The sequence below is a fragment of the Lipotes vexillifer genome, unplaced genomic scaffold (genome assembly GCF_000442215.2).
Source record: "Lipotes vexillifer unplaced genomic scaffold, Lipotes_vexillifer_v1.1 scaffold1424, whole genome shotgun sequence".
In the NCBI taxonomy this organism is placed as follows: Eukaryota; Metazoa; Chordata; class Mammalia; order Artiodactyla; family Lipotidae; genus Lipotes; species Lipotes vexillifer.
Genome location: NW_006788259.1, coordinates 827,195 through 840,639, shown reverse-complemented (window position 1 = coordinate 840,639; position 13,445 = coordinate 827,195). Strand labels below are relative to the sequence as shown.

The window sequence follows — 13,445 nt, the reverse complement described above, 5'->3', positions numbered from 1 at the left end:
CAGGAATGTGCAAAAACCTGATAGGAGAGCACGTAGTAATTGCAGCAGCAATCTGTTGGGAGATAAATGGCATACAAGAAAGTAGTGGCAATTAAGACTATAAAATCATTCACCAAAATGTGAACTTTATCCTAAGAAGATCCTGAATGTTTGTGATCAAGGGCATAATATGTGTAGATGTAATTTCAAATTTAGAAGTCTTCCCTCCAGACGTTAACTTCTCAGCATGTGTTGGGAAATACTTCCCTGTACTTGGTTCTACTTAGAATAATTTATGAATAAAAGTATTGCTTTTGACATAACTAACTTTCAAATATTTTAAATTATCAAAGGCTTTCTAAATACTGAAATCATGGTCTCTGTTTAATTAACTTTCCCGGGAAAACTCCTTTTAATGCTTGTTTAGTTAAAAAAGCATGCAGAGAGAAAGACTTTGGAGAACATAAAGACATTATGCATATTCATTTCTTATCCATTTTTTATTGGAGTATAGTTAATTTACAATGTTGTGCTAGCTTCAGGTGTACAGCGAAGTGATTCAGTTACACACACACACACACACACACACACACACACACACATATTCTTTTTCAGATTCTTTTCATTATAGGTTATTACAAGACATTGAGTATAGTTGCCTGTGCTATACAATAGGTTGTTTTTCTATTTTATACATAGTAGTATGTATATGTTAACCCCAAACTCCTAATTTATCCCTCTCACCTTTTCCCCTCTGGTGACCATATGTTGGTTTCCTATGTCTGTGAGTCTATTTCTGTTTTGTAAATAAGTTCATTTTTATCAGTTTTTAAGATTCCACGTATAAGTGATATCATATATTTGTCTTTCTCTGTCTGACTTACTTCACTTACTATGATAATCTCTAGATCCATCCATGTTGCTGCAAATGGTATGATTTCATTTTTTTAATGGCTGAGTAATATTCCATTGTGTATATATATATATATATATATATATATATATATATATCACATCTTTATCCATTCATCTGTCGATGGCCATTTAGGTTGCTTCCATGTCTTGGCTATTGTAAATAGTGCTGCAATGAATATTGGGGTGCATGTATTTTTTTTTTTTAATGCTTTGAGACATTTTATTTAAATTGTTTTTAAAGACAGCAATAATTTATGCCATGAACCAAACGAGGGTGCCAATGAGCATCTTCTGAACTGCCTGGTCACTGCCCCGGCCCCTGCGCTCTGCCACTGCTGGGGGCAGCCCTGCCGGGGGCAGGAAGTGGTCAGCTTTGGAACAGTGACAGCAGGGCCGAGGCCAAGACCCAGGCGGGAGGCCAGGAGCAGACACAGCGCCACTGCAAATGGCCGGGCGTTGGGATTTCTTCCCGTTATTATAACAGTGACCCTGGGGAACGGCGAGGTGACCTGGGGGCGTGACCACCTCGGTCCTCGCACACAGCGATTGCCCCGTCTCTCCTCTCCTCCCCTACCAATCCCACAACCGTTCGTTTTTTATTGTTTTTTTTTTAAATATAATTTTGTAAATGTTCCATAAAAATACTATTATTCCTAGTCAAAAACAGATATTGCAATATGAAGGGTAACTGCTCTGTCTTTGCTCTAGAAAATGTGAAAAGGTCATCACACCGGATAATATAGAAGAGTGTGGAACCTCTAGGTATCACAAAAGCCAGTACCGAGCACGCGAGGGAAAAGCGTTGCCAGGTGCTGGGCTGGGGCCCCCTCCGCGCTTCCCTGCTCAGTGCCAGGGCCTGTGGACGTGGCAGGGCCTGAAGGGTCCTCTCTGCAGGGCGGACATCATGGCTTTGAGACACAGACAGTGGCCACAAGCCGTCCCAGTGGCCGGGCCCCCGAAGCCACCTGCTCAGCCAGAAGCACCAAAGAGCCGGTGACGACGGGGACGTGGCCTCTCCTCCTGCAGCAGTGAGGCTCCACCTGGCCCTCAAGACACCTTCCCAGGCAGGCCTGGGCCGCAGGAGCTGGTGGGGCTTGTCCCTTGGGGCAGGAGGCCTGGGCCAGTGGCCGCACATTCAGTTTTCGGAGAGAGACAGGGCCAGGGAGGCCTGGAAGGCGGCCTCCTTGTCGATGCTGTAGTCCACAAAGGTGTCGTAGGAGAACTTGTGCCGGGGAAGCAGGTGCTGCAGGAAGTTGGCGCTCTGGTAGCTTGGGTCGCCCCAGGCCATGGCCGAGTAGATGGGACACACCACGCGGTTGGGGTCACTGTAGTGCTTGTCCATGCAGTGCTTCACCAGCTTCTGCTGTTCCAGGCTGCGGGCGCCACAGTAAGGGCAGGCGAAGGTGGACCTGCTGGGGACGGCGCTGGGGATGGGCTGGGATGTGGGTACCACAGGGACGAACTTGGGACAGTTGGCCATCTGCTCCTGGACCTTCAGGCAGGAGGCAACGTGCACCCTCACCTTGGCCAGCCAGCGTCGCCTTCTTACTACAGCCCCAGCAGGGTGCCTAGTAGGATGAAAGCTGCTTCTCCACGTGGGCGGCCCTGTCCACTTTCTTGGGGTCGAAGGGCAGGCGGCACCGTGGGCACAGGGGGGACGGCACCTGCAGGCATGGCTGGAGGCACTCCCCGCAGAACCTCTAATTCTTGCAGCCTGTGGGACGGCTTCGCCGCTGACCAAGCTGTCCTTACAGGGACGCGAGGAAAGTTGGCCTCCCTGTCCCTTCTACCCACTGGCTCCACTTCTGCCTTCCAGGGCCAGCATGTATCTTTTTGAATTAGAGTTTTCTTGGAATATATGCCCAGGAGTGGGATTGCAGGATCATATGGTAGCTCTATTTTTATTTTTTTTAAGGAACAGCCATACTGTTCTCCATAGTGGCTGTATCAATTTACATTCTCACCAACCATGTAGGAGGGAGGGTTCCTTTTTCTCCACAGCATTTATTGTTTGTAGACTTTTTGATGTTGGCCGTTCTGACTGGTGTGAGGTGACACCTCATTGTAGTTTAGATTTGCATGTCTCCAATAATTACCAATATTGAACATCTTTTCATGTTCCTGTTGGGCCATCTTCATGTCTTCTTTGCAGAAAAGCCTATTTAGGTTTTCTCCCCATTTTTTTGATTGGGTTTTTGTTTTTGCTTGTTTGTTTGTATTAAGCTGTATGCGCTGTCTGTATATTTTGAAAATTAATCCCTTGTTGGTAACATCATTTGCAAGTATTTTCTCCCAGTCCCTAGGTTGTCTCTTCTTTTTGTTTATTGTTTCCTTTGCTGTACAAAAGCTTTTAACTTTAATTAGGTCCCATTTGTTTATTTTTGTTTTTATTTCCATTACTCTAGGAGACAGATCTAAAAAAATATTGCTGCAATGTATGTCAAAGAGTGTTCTGCCTATGTTTTCCTCTAGGACTTTTATAGTATCTGCTCTTACATCTAGGTCTTTAATCCATTTTGGGTTTATTTTTCTATATGTAGTTAGAGAATGTTCTAATGTTATTCTTTTACATGTAGCTGTCCAGTTTTCCCAGCAACACTTATTGAAGAGACTGTCTTTCCTCCATTGTATAGTCTTACCTCCTTTGTCATAGATTAATTGACCATATGTGAGTTTATTTCAGAGCTTTCTATCCTGTTTCATTGATCTACATGTCTGTTTTTGTGCCAATACCATACTGTTTTGATTACTGTAGCTTTGTAGTATAGTCTGAAGTCAGGGAATCTGATTCCTCCAGTTCCGTTTTTCTTTCTCAAGACTGTTTTAGTTTTTCTGGGTCTTTTGTGTTTCCATCCAAATTAAAAAATTTTCTTGTTTTAGTTCTGTGGAAAATGCCAGACATTATGCATATTCATTTTATTATCAAGTCCTCACTGGGCTTTATTTGTAGGTCCATACTCAGCAAAACTTCCATTAAGAAAAAAAAAAAAAACGGTCATGAAGAACCTAGGAGTAAGATGGGAATAAAGACACAGACCTACTAGAGAATGGACTTGAGGATATGGGGAGGGGGAAGGGTAAGCTGTGACAAAGTGAGAGAGTGGCATGGACATATATACACTACCAAAAGTAAAATAGATAGCTAGTGGGAAGCAGCCACATAGCACAGGGAGATCAGCTCGGTGCTTTGTGACCACCTAGAGGGGTGGGATAGGGAGGGTGGGAGGGAGGGAGACACAAGAGGGAAGAGATATGGGGATATATGTATAGCTGATTCACTTTGCTATAAAGCAGAAACTAACACACCACTGTAAAGCAATTATACCCCAATAAAGATGTTTAAAACAAAACAAAACAAAAAAACTAATATGCTGTAAAGTTCTCTGTTGGATAATGATCACAAACAACAACTCTAAACAAACAAAAATGATATAGCATGAACGCTTACAAACAAGATGAGGCAGAGTTTTGCTTTATAGTGTTTTTGTTATTTTTCTGAAGTAGAAATGCCACCTTTCCAATAACTTTGAAGGTAAATCTTAACTTGCTGGTTAAGTACACTATGATAAATACTTTCAAGGAAGAAAAATTCAGAGGCAAGAAGGAAAAGGGCATCTTTTGGGGATGCTCACTAGCCCACCAACCTCTGAGCACTGAGGTGAGTCCCTTCATGGCCATAATCTTTCTTCATCATCTGGTCTCCACCATCACAGCCAAGTATGTCTCCCAGCCTTACTCTATTAGATGTTAGAATCTCTATTTTGATGCATTTTATCTGTTAAAATTTCTAACATTTATTTTCAAGGTAATCTCATTATATGTTCAAGGTTTGATTTTAGTGGAATATCAAGTGCATGTATCAAACTGCTCTCCAGATATTTAATTTGAGGACTGTAGAAAATCATATGTATTATTGCTATGTTGAACCTATTTTGTTTCCTTTCTCACCTCCCTTTCTTTCTTTCTGAGGCCCAAGTACATACTGAAGATACTCAACTCATTTAATATTTCAAAGCAACATTGGGAGAATGATCCTTTCTGCATCTAATAAGGCGGTGTGTCAAGAAGTAAATGTTGTTTTGGTGTTGAATCAAACTACTGACAACCTCTATATCTAGAACAACCAGAGTTCATAAGTCTTTGGTGTCCTGGAGAAAGGAATCCTTAAAAAAAGGAAATGTTTTCCTTATTGCCCACAGGGATGTATCCTGAGAGTCTAAAATGTTGACCATAAGTCTGCTCAGGAGATCAGCACAAATTATTTAAACTTGAAAAGTCACTTTGGACACCCCATGCAACACCCATCCCACAAACGCCTTATGGCTTGAAGCATATGAGTCGAACAAATATATGAATCATTGTACATTCTTCTGGAATCTCCATATGTTCGACTGGCCAAGAGTAAGATTGTTTTCCACTGGATGGTACCATCTTTCCTTGAATGATTATGCTTGAATTATTAGAGCAAAGCTATAGAGTTTTGCAGTGTATCTTTTCTAATAGTTCTTAAATATCAGTGAGTTGAATATCTCTTCTCCATGGAAAGAAAGCTTGGTAGTAGTGAAAAACACACAGAAAAAGCATGGCTGGGGACATAAACTAGCCATATGTCTCAGATACAATAAAATATTTTACATTAAAAAATAATACTTCATAATTAAAACACATTTTTGGTAAAATGATAACAAGTGCACAGATCATACAGAAAAATGTTTTTTCAAGGGGAATAAATGAATAAAACTTAAAGATAGTAATAAAAGAAGAGATTTAAAAGTTGAAAAGATTGAACTACATATTCTTTCAGGTGATCTATAATGAAAAGAGAATAGATGGCATTGCTAATGAGAGGGGAAATGTCCCAGAGTGGAGTGTCAATCACAGCTTAGTCAAAGAGAAGTTCAGAAGTAAACTTGGCAAATCAGAGGAGGTAAATAGTTCCAGAAACATAAGGATTTAAAGTGAGACACCAGAGGAGAAAAAGATAAAAGTTGCAGAAAAAACAAGCAGGGATATTTACAGATAGAAAATTAGGTATGTATAGAAGGGAGAGTTGAGGAGGAACTTTGAAAACTGGAAGTGATTTTACCTTCAGGTTAACAGGAATTCAACAGCCCAGTAAACTAGTCCTTTTATTTTAAATTTCCCTTACATCTGAGGTGCTCATCATATGGTGAAGATAAAAACCAGAATAATATAAATTTAACATCGATGTGCTGACTTGGAGACCAGAGGAAGTCATATTTTTGACTATGAAAAAATGGGAAGTATACGGGACTACAGAATCCTAGGGTTGAAGGCATCCGATGGGTGTCAGTTGCTTGAGTCTCATTTATAAATTATTTCCCAAAAGCTCATTACCTCTAAGGCAGTCCATTCTGGTCAGAATATTCTGTCAGATACGTCTACCTTGTATTGAGTTGGAGTCTCTCCCTGTGCATCCATGACTCATTGGCCTTAACTGTAGGGCCACATAAAAAGATTCAAGTCTTCTACATCAGATCCAGCTACTGTGCTCTTCATCAGGTGGTCTACTTCAGGGTAACATAAAGACGAATCTTCTAACCAGGGTCCATAAAGTATGATTTTAAAACTCTGCTATCAGCATTAGTGTTCTTCTTTGAGCGTACTCCACTTAATCTAAAATTTTTAGTATAATCTGACTAGCCTCCTGGCCACTATTATTTTATGAAGGTGATGTCAATCATTGAGTTTTGCAATGAGCCATATCATACTGTTGACACTTACTGAACTGATTCAAGTTAAACACATGCTGCTACTAAGCCATCTTTACTGGATCCTGGATATATATGAGTAATTTTGTTTTCTTTCAAGTTTGGGACCTTACATTTACATCAGATGATACATTATTTTATCGGTCTGTTGTTCTGTTTGTCAGGAAACTTTTAGCTCTTCATTCAGTCACTAGATCACATATCTTGCTCAGTACTGTGTCTGAGCCACCATGTCATTTAATAACTTGATATGTCATTGATATAAAAGTGATTGAAACAGGGCAGAAGACAGAGCATACCATCAAAGATGTCACTCAGGTTTGGGATTCAAACATTCCTAGGTGTATGATCAACTCAAACACATTTCTTCAGCTTGTCCTCAGTGATAATCTGAGAAAATGTGAAATATTTTGCTACCCCATTTCTCTCATCTGCAAGATTAGTAAGCCCGTATAAAAGTTAAATTAGATAACAGAATATCTTCTTACTGAAATTCTGCATGATCCTAGTGATCATGGCTTTCTTATTTTTTCTTCTCATGTCCTAGGTTATCTTCTTTTAACTATGTGTTTAAAAAATAATGATAAAAGTAATGGGTTCTCATGATAAAATTTAAAGTCACACAACTATAAAACATAAAAGACTTTCATTCTCTCCAGTGCCCATACACAACAACTCCCTAGAAGTAACACAGTTAATAGTTTGGCATATATATATTCTCAAACATATTTCATGTTATATTCATATTCATATATACAGATAGAGGAATTGTTATACCCTGTATCTGTGAGTTTGGATATAGATAGAACATATATATGTTTATACCATCCATCTATCGTACGTCTACTGTTTATGAATGCACCCACCTAACTACCCAACGCTTTCATCCTGTTCAGCTAATGGCCTTTTTTTACTCTAAATACACTGATTTATTTTAATGGAATAATTCAAGTTACATTGTAATTTACATCAAGTGTAGATAACTTCTATTTGCTTTTCCCGATTTATTTGCCACCCTTCTTCACTTTCTTCTGTGTCCTGGGAGGCTGGCATGCATGGACCACATCAACAGGCTCCCTTACCCTTTGACTTTCAGTTTGGTTGAACCACAAGAAAGCACCAGCAACACATTGGAGAGAAGGGGAAGAGTCACCCTTCCTTCTCTTAAGGTTCGTCTTGCACTGGCTACCTCCCTTGACCAAAGGTCCTAGCTCCTGTGAAGGTGGCCCTCTGTTTTCAGAAACCATTTCTGATGTTTTAGGAAAAAACTGGAAAACTCTATTTTTCAGCATTCATTTCTCTCTCCTCTTCCCAGGATCATTCCACAATATCTGATAGTAGGTTTGACTTCACGCCTGAATCCCTTAGTCCGGGGCTGGAACCCACCTGCAGCATTAATGAAAAACCTGGAGTGTTTACTAAACCTCTTTAACTTGGAGGGATTCAACTTCAAACGCAGTCTTTCTTTCACTAGGAAGCTGTTAATATCCTTGTTCAAGACTTTCAATTCTAGTTATTGTTTTCCCTCTGGGCTCCTTGGAGCCTCCCAGCCCATAAGTCCATCAAGGATGGGTGGAGAGTTTGAAAGGTTTTTTGGGTTTTCTCTCTGTGGCCCTGCCTTCTGAGATACTGCCTTCCTAGTTTTCCAGGCTTGGAGACAGTCCTGAAATCCAACAAGTTATGACTTTGTACTTGAGTATTATCTTTGGCTTGCTGTGGGGACCGGGGAGTGCCCCAAGGGAAAATCAATATGGATCCTTCAAGGGTCATATGCTCTCTAGCTCCTGCGAACATTAAGTTCTTTAAACAGTTCCTTTTAAATATTTTGTTCAGAGTTTATTAGTATTAGTAGTATAGTAAGCCACTCTACCATTACCAGAAACCAGGACTTGGTATATGACCTTTTAACTTTTAGGAGTCAAGTAAAAGCCTGGGTGTTTGTATGCAACTATTTTTGATAAATTTTAATAAGTGAGGAAACCAATGATACTCAAGAGGTAAAACTTTGAGATAAGAGCGTTCCTATTTTATCATCTGTGACAATAATGGAAATTCAAGGCTTAAAACCCAGAACACTTTGTTACTAAGTGTATATATTAGTCTTAGAATTACAATAAACTTTAAATTTTATTTTATCATTCCAGTTTCTCTCAGAAATTCTTACATAAAACAAAAAATATTGTAATAGCTTTATAGAAGTTAATTGAATGGTTTCAGAAATGACTAAAACCTTACACTCTGGTCTTGCGTATTTCGGGGAGAATTCTGGCATTGAGTACAGAGGCATGTGAGGCTCTCTACACTCAGCACATTAATCGCTGAAAGTGATTAATATGAGAAAGGCTGTACTTTTCCATTAACTCAAATTCCTCATTTACCTTTAATGTTACCTAAGAAGAAAAGCTTTATTAAAATAAATTTGGTAGTTTAAAGAATAATAGAGAAGGTACTTAATTTAATGAAGAGAGAAACTGCTTTTAAGCACACTTGCAGTTTGGAGGCACACATTTAAAACCCAGCAGTTGAAAGACTAATTAGAATTCATATTTATCTTTTTACTAAAGCATGAACCATCATGTAAGCATGGTTCAGGATCTTATTAGCTTATTTCTAGCTTTGGCTTTTAGGATTTTCAAGTTTCTTTTCCTCCTGTGCACGTCCATTGCTGCTACTAACATCACAGCTTGTGATTATTAGTTTACACATCTGTACCCTCTGATCGCCTCTGTTTTACTCAGCTTCATGGTCACTGTACCCAGCACGGTGCCTTAGATGTGGTAGGTATGGAATAAAAGTTAATTGTAAGTGTATTTATTTTGAATGACTACATAAATAGAAAGAGTATAGTGTTAAAATTTTATGATCAGGAGAAGTAACAACTGACACTGCAGAAATACAAAAGATCATGAGAGATCACTACAAGCAACTCTATGTCAATAAAATGGACAACCTGGAAGAAATGGACAAATTCTTAGAAATGCACAACCTGCCAGGACTGAATCAGGAAGAAATAGAAAACATGAACAGACCAATCACAAGCACTGAAATTGAAACTGTGATTAAAAATCTTCCAACAAACAAAAGCCCAGGACCAGATGGCTTCACAGGCAAATTCTATCAAACATTTAGAGAAGAGCTAACACCTATCCTTCTCAAACTCTTCCAAAATATAGCAGAGGGAAGAACACTCCCAAATTCCTTCTACGAGGCCACCATCACCTTGATACCAAAACCAGACAAGGATGTCACAAAGAAAGAAAACTACAGGCCAATATCACTGATGAACATAGATGCAAAAATCCTCAACAAAATACTAGCAAACAGAATCCAACAGCACATTAAAAGGATCATACACCATGATCAAGTGGGGTTTATTCCAGGAATGCAAGGATTCTTCAATACACGCAAATCAATCAATATGATAAACCATACTAACAAATTGAAGGAGAAAAACCATATGATCATCTCAATAGATGCAGAGAAAGCTTTTGACAAAATCCAACACCCATTTATGATAAAAACCCTGCAGAAAGTCGGCATAGAGGGAACTTTCCTCAACATAATAAAGGCCAGATATGACAAACCCACAGCCAACATCATCCTCAATGGTAAAAAACCGAAAACATTTCCACTAAGATCAGGAACAAGATAAGGTTGTCCACTCTCACCACTCTTATTCAATACAGTGTTGGAAGTTTTAGCCACAGTAATCAGAGAAGAAAAGGAAATAAAAGGAATCCAAATCGGAAAAGAAGAAGTAAAGCTGTCACTGTTTGCAGATGACATGATACTATACATAGAGAATCCTAAAGATGCTACCAGAAAACTACTAGAGCTAATCAATGAATTTGGTAAAGTAGCAGGATACAAAATTAATGCACAGAAATCTCTGGCATTCCTATACACTAATGATGAATAATCTCAAAGAGAAATCAAGAAAACACTCCCATTTACCATTGCAACAAAAAGAATAAAATATCTAGAAATAAACCTACCTAAGGAGACAAAAGACCTGTATGCAGAAAATTATAAGAACCTGATGAAGGAAATTAAAGATGATACAAACAGATGGAGAGATATACCATGTTCTTGGATTGGAAGAATCAACATTGTGAAAATGACTCTACTACCCAAAGCAATCTACAGATTCAATGCAATCCCTATCAAACTACCAATGGCATTTTTCACAGAACTAGAACAAAAAATTTCACAATTTGTATGGAAACACAAAAGACCCCGAATAGCCAAAGCAATCTTGAGAATGAAAAACAGAGCTGGAGGAATCAGGCTCCCTGACTTCAGACTATACTACAAAGCTACAGTAATCAAGACAGTATGGTAGTGGCACAAAAACAGAAATATAGTTCAATGGAATAGGAGAGAAAGCCCAGAGATAAACCCACACACATATGGACACCTTATCTTTGATAAAGGTGGCAGGAACGTACAGTGGAGAAAGGACAGCCTCTTCAATAAGTGGTGCTGGGAAAACTGGACAGGTACATGTAAAAGTATGAGATTAGATCACTCCCTAACACCATACACAAAAATAAGCTCAAAATGGATTAAAGACCTAAATGTAAGGCCAGAAACTATCAAACTCTTAGAGGAAAACATAGGCAGAACACTCTATGACATAAATCACAGCAAGATCCTTCTTGACCCATCTCCTAGAGTAATGGAGATAAAAACAAAAATAAACAAATGGGACCTAATGAAACTTCAAAGCTTTTGCACAGCAAAGGAAACCATAAACAAGACCAAAAGACAGCCCTCAGAATGGGAGAAAATATTTGCAAATGAATCAACTGACAAAGGATTAATCTCTAAAATTTACAGGCAGCTCATGCAGCTCAATAACAAAAAAATAAACAACCCAATCCAAAAATGGGCAGAAGACCTAAATAGACATTTCTCCAAAGAAGATATACAGACTGCCAACAAACACATGAAAGAATGCTCAACATCATTAATCATTAGAGAAATGCAAATCAAAACTACAATGAGATATCATCTCACACCAGTCAGAATGGCCATCATCAAAAAATCTAGAAACAATAAATGCTGGAGAGGGTGTGGAGAAAAGGGAACACTCTTGCACTGCTGGTGGGAATGTGAATTGGTTCAGCCACTATGGAGAACAGTATGGAGGTTCCTTAAAAAACTACAAATAGAACTACCATATGACCCAGCAATCCCACTACTAGGTATATACCCTGAGGAAACCAGAATTCAGAAAGAGTCATGTACCAAAATGTTCATTGCAGCTCTATTTACAATAGCCCGGAGATGGAAACAACCTAAGTGCCCGTCGTCGGATGAATGGAACCTAAGTGTCCATCATCGGATGAATGGATAAAGAAGATGTGGCACATATATACAATGGAATATTACTCAGCCATAAAAACAAATGAAATTGAGTTATTTGTAATGAGGTGGATAGACCTAGAGTCTGTCATGCAGAGTGAAGTAATTCAGAAAGAGTAAAACAAATACCGTATGCTAACATATATGTATGGAATTTAAGAAAAAAAAAATGTCATGAAGAACCTAGGGGTAAGACAGGAATAAAGACACAGACCTACTAGAGAATGGACTTGAGCATATGGGGAGGGGGAAGGGTGAGCTGTGACAAAGCGCGAGAGAGGCATGGATATATATACAGTACCAAACGTAAGGTAGATAGCTAGTGGGAAGCAGCTGCATAGCACAGGGAGATCAGCTCGGTGCTTTGTGACCACCTAGCGGGGTGGGATAGGGAGGGTGGGAGGGAGGGAGATGCAAGAGGGAAGAGATATGGGAACATATGTATAACTGATTCACTTTGTTATAAAGTAGAAACTAACACACCATTGTAAAGCAATTATACCCCAATAAAGATGTTTAAAAAAATTAAATTTAATTTAATTTAAAAAAACCTTTATGATCAAGATTTTTATTGTTTCATACTGGTATTCTATAATTATTCTGACCGACTGATATTTTTCTTCATATTTTAAAAGCAACTTATTAAGTAAATTTGATTATACCAAATATTTGGAGAAATCTGACATTATAGAAGGTAAGCTACAGAAGTTTTGTAAATTTCATGGGAGGTCAGAAGTGAAGTTAGGATTTTACCTGAAACTTACTCTCCATCCCTCTTTCATGGCTCTCCATTAGCTTAGTGATTCTGTCAAGTTCAGGAGTGTAGTACTGGTCCCTGCCACCTCAGAAAACTGATTTGCTGGCTCAATTCAGGCACAAGGACTAAACTTACATTCTGTAAAACATCAGAATGCCAGTTTACAAGATCTAAACTCCCACAGAAACTAGCTACTCTTCCCAACTTCCATTTTATGCATTCTTTTTGCATTATGGTATATCAAATTAGCATCTGAAATTTATTTTCTGGAAATCAAATGTAAAAAGGAGTTAACATCAGCTACAACAATGATAATAATGCTAATAAGTATAAAATAATAAATAGTAACTACCATTTATAGAGCAGGTACCATAGACCAACCTCTTTTCTATATGCCATGGTTCAATGTTTTACATTAATCTAAGATTCCCAAACGTATTTATTTATACATTAAGAATATACAAATTATCAGAACAAGACAAATTCAGATCCTTGTACTAAGATCTATTGGATCTCTTTGTAACAGCACTGTGACTCAGAAATCTTATTTTAGTTATACTCACACATATTGAAATACACATGAAATTCACAAGTAGATCTACTACTGAAAAATATGCCAGACCCAGATTATTTTATAGAAGAGTTCTAACAACCTGTATATATATATATATATATATATATATATATATATATTT

The 13,445-nt window shown here is 38.5% G+C and overlaps 1 pseudogene; it reads right to left on the bottom strand.

Annotated features, from left to right (window-relative positions):
• Window positions 1-2,029: 2,029 nt before the first annotated feature.
• LOC103082236 (RING finger protein 166 pseudogene) overlaps window positions 2,030-13,445 on the bottom strand; it is a 14,082-nt pseudogene continuing 2,666 nt past the window's right edge.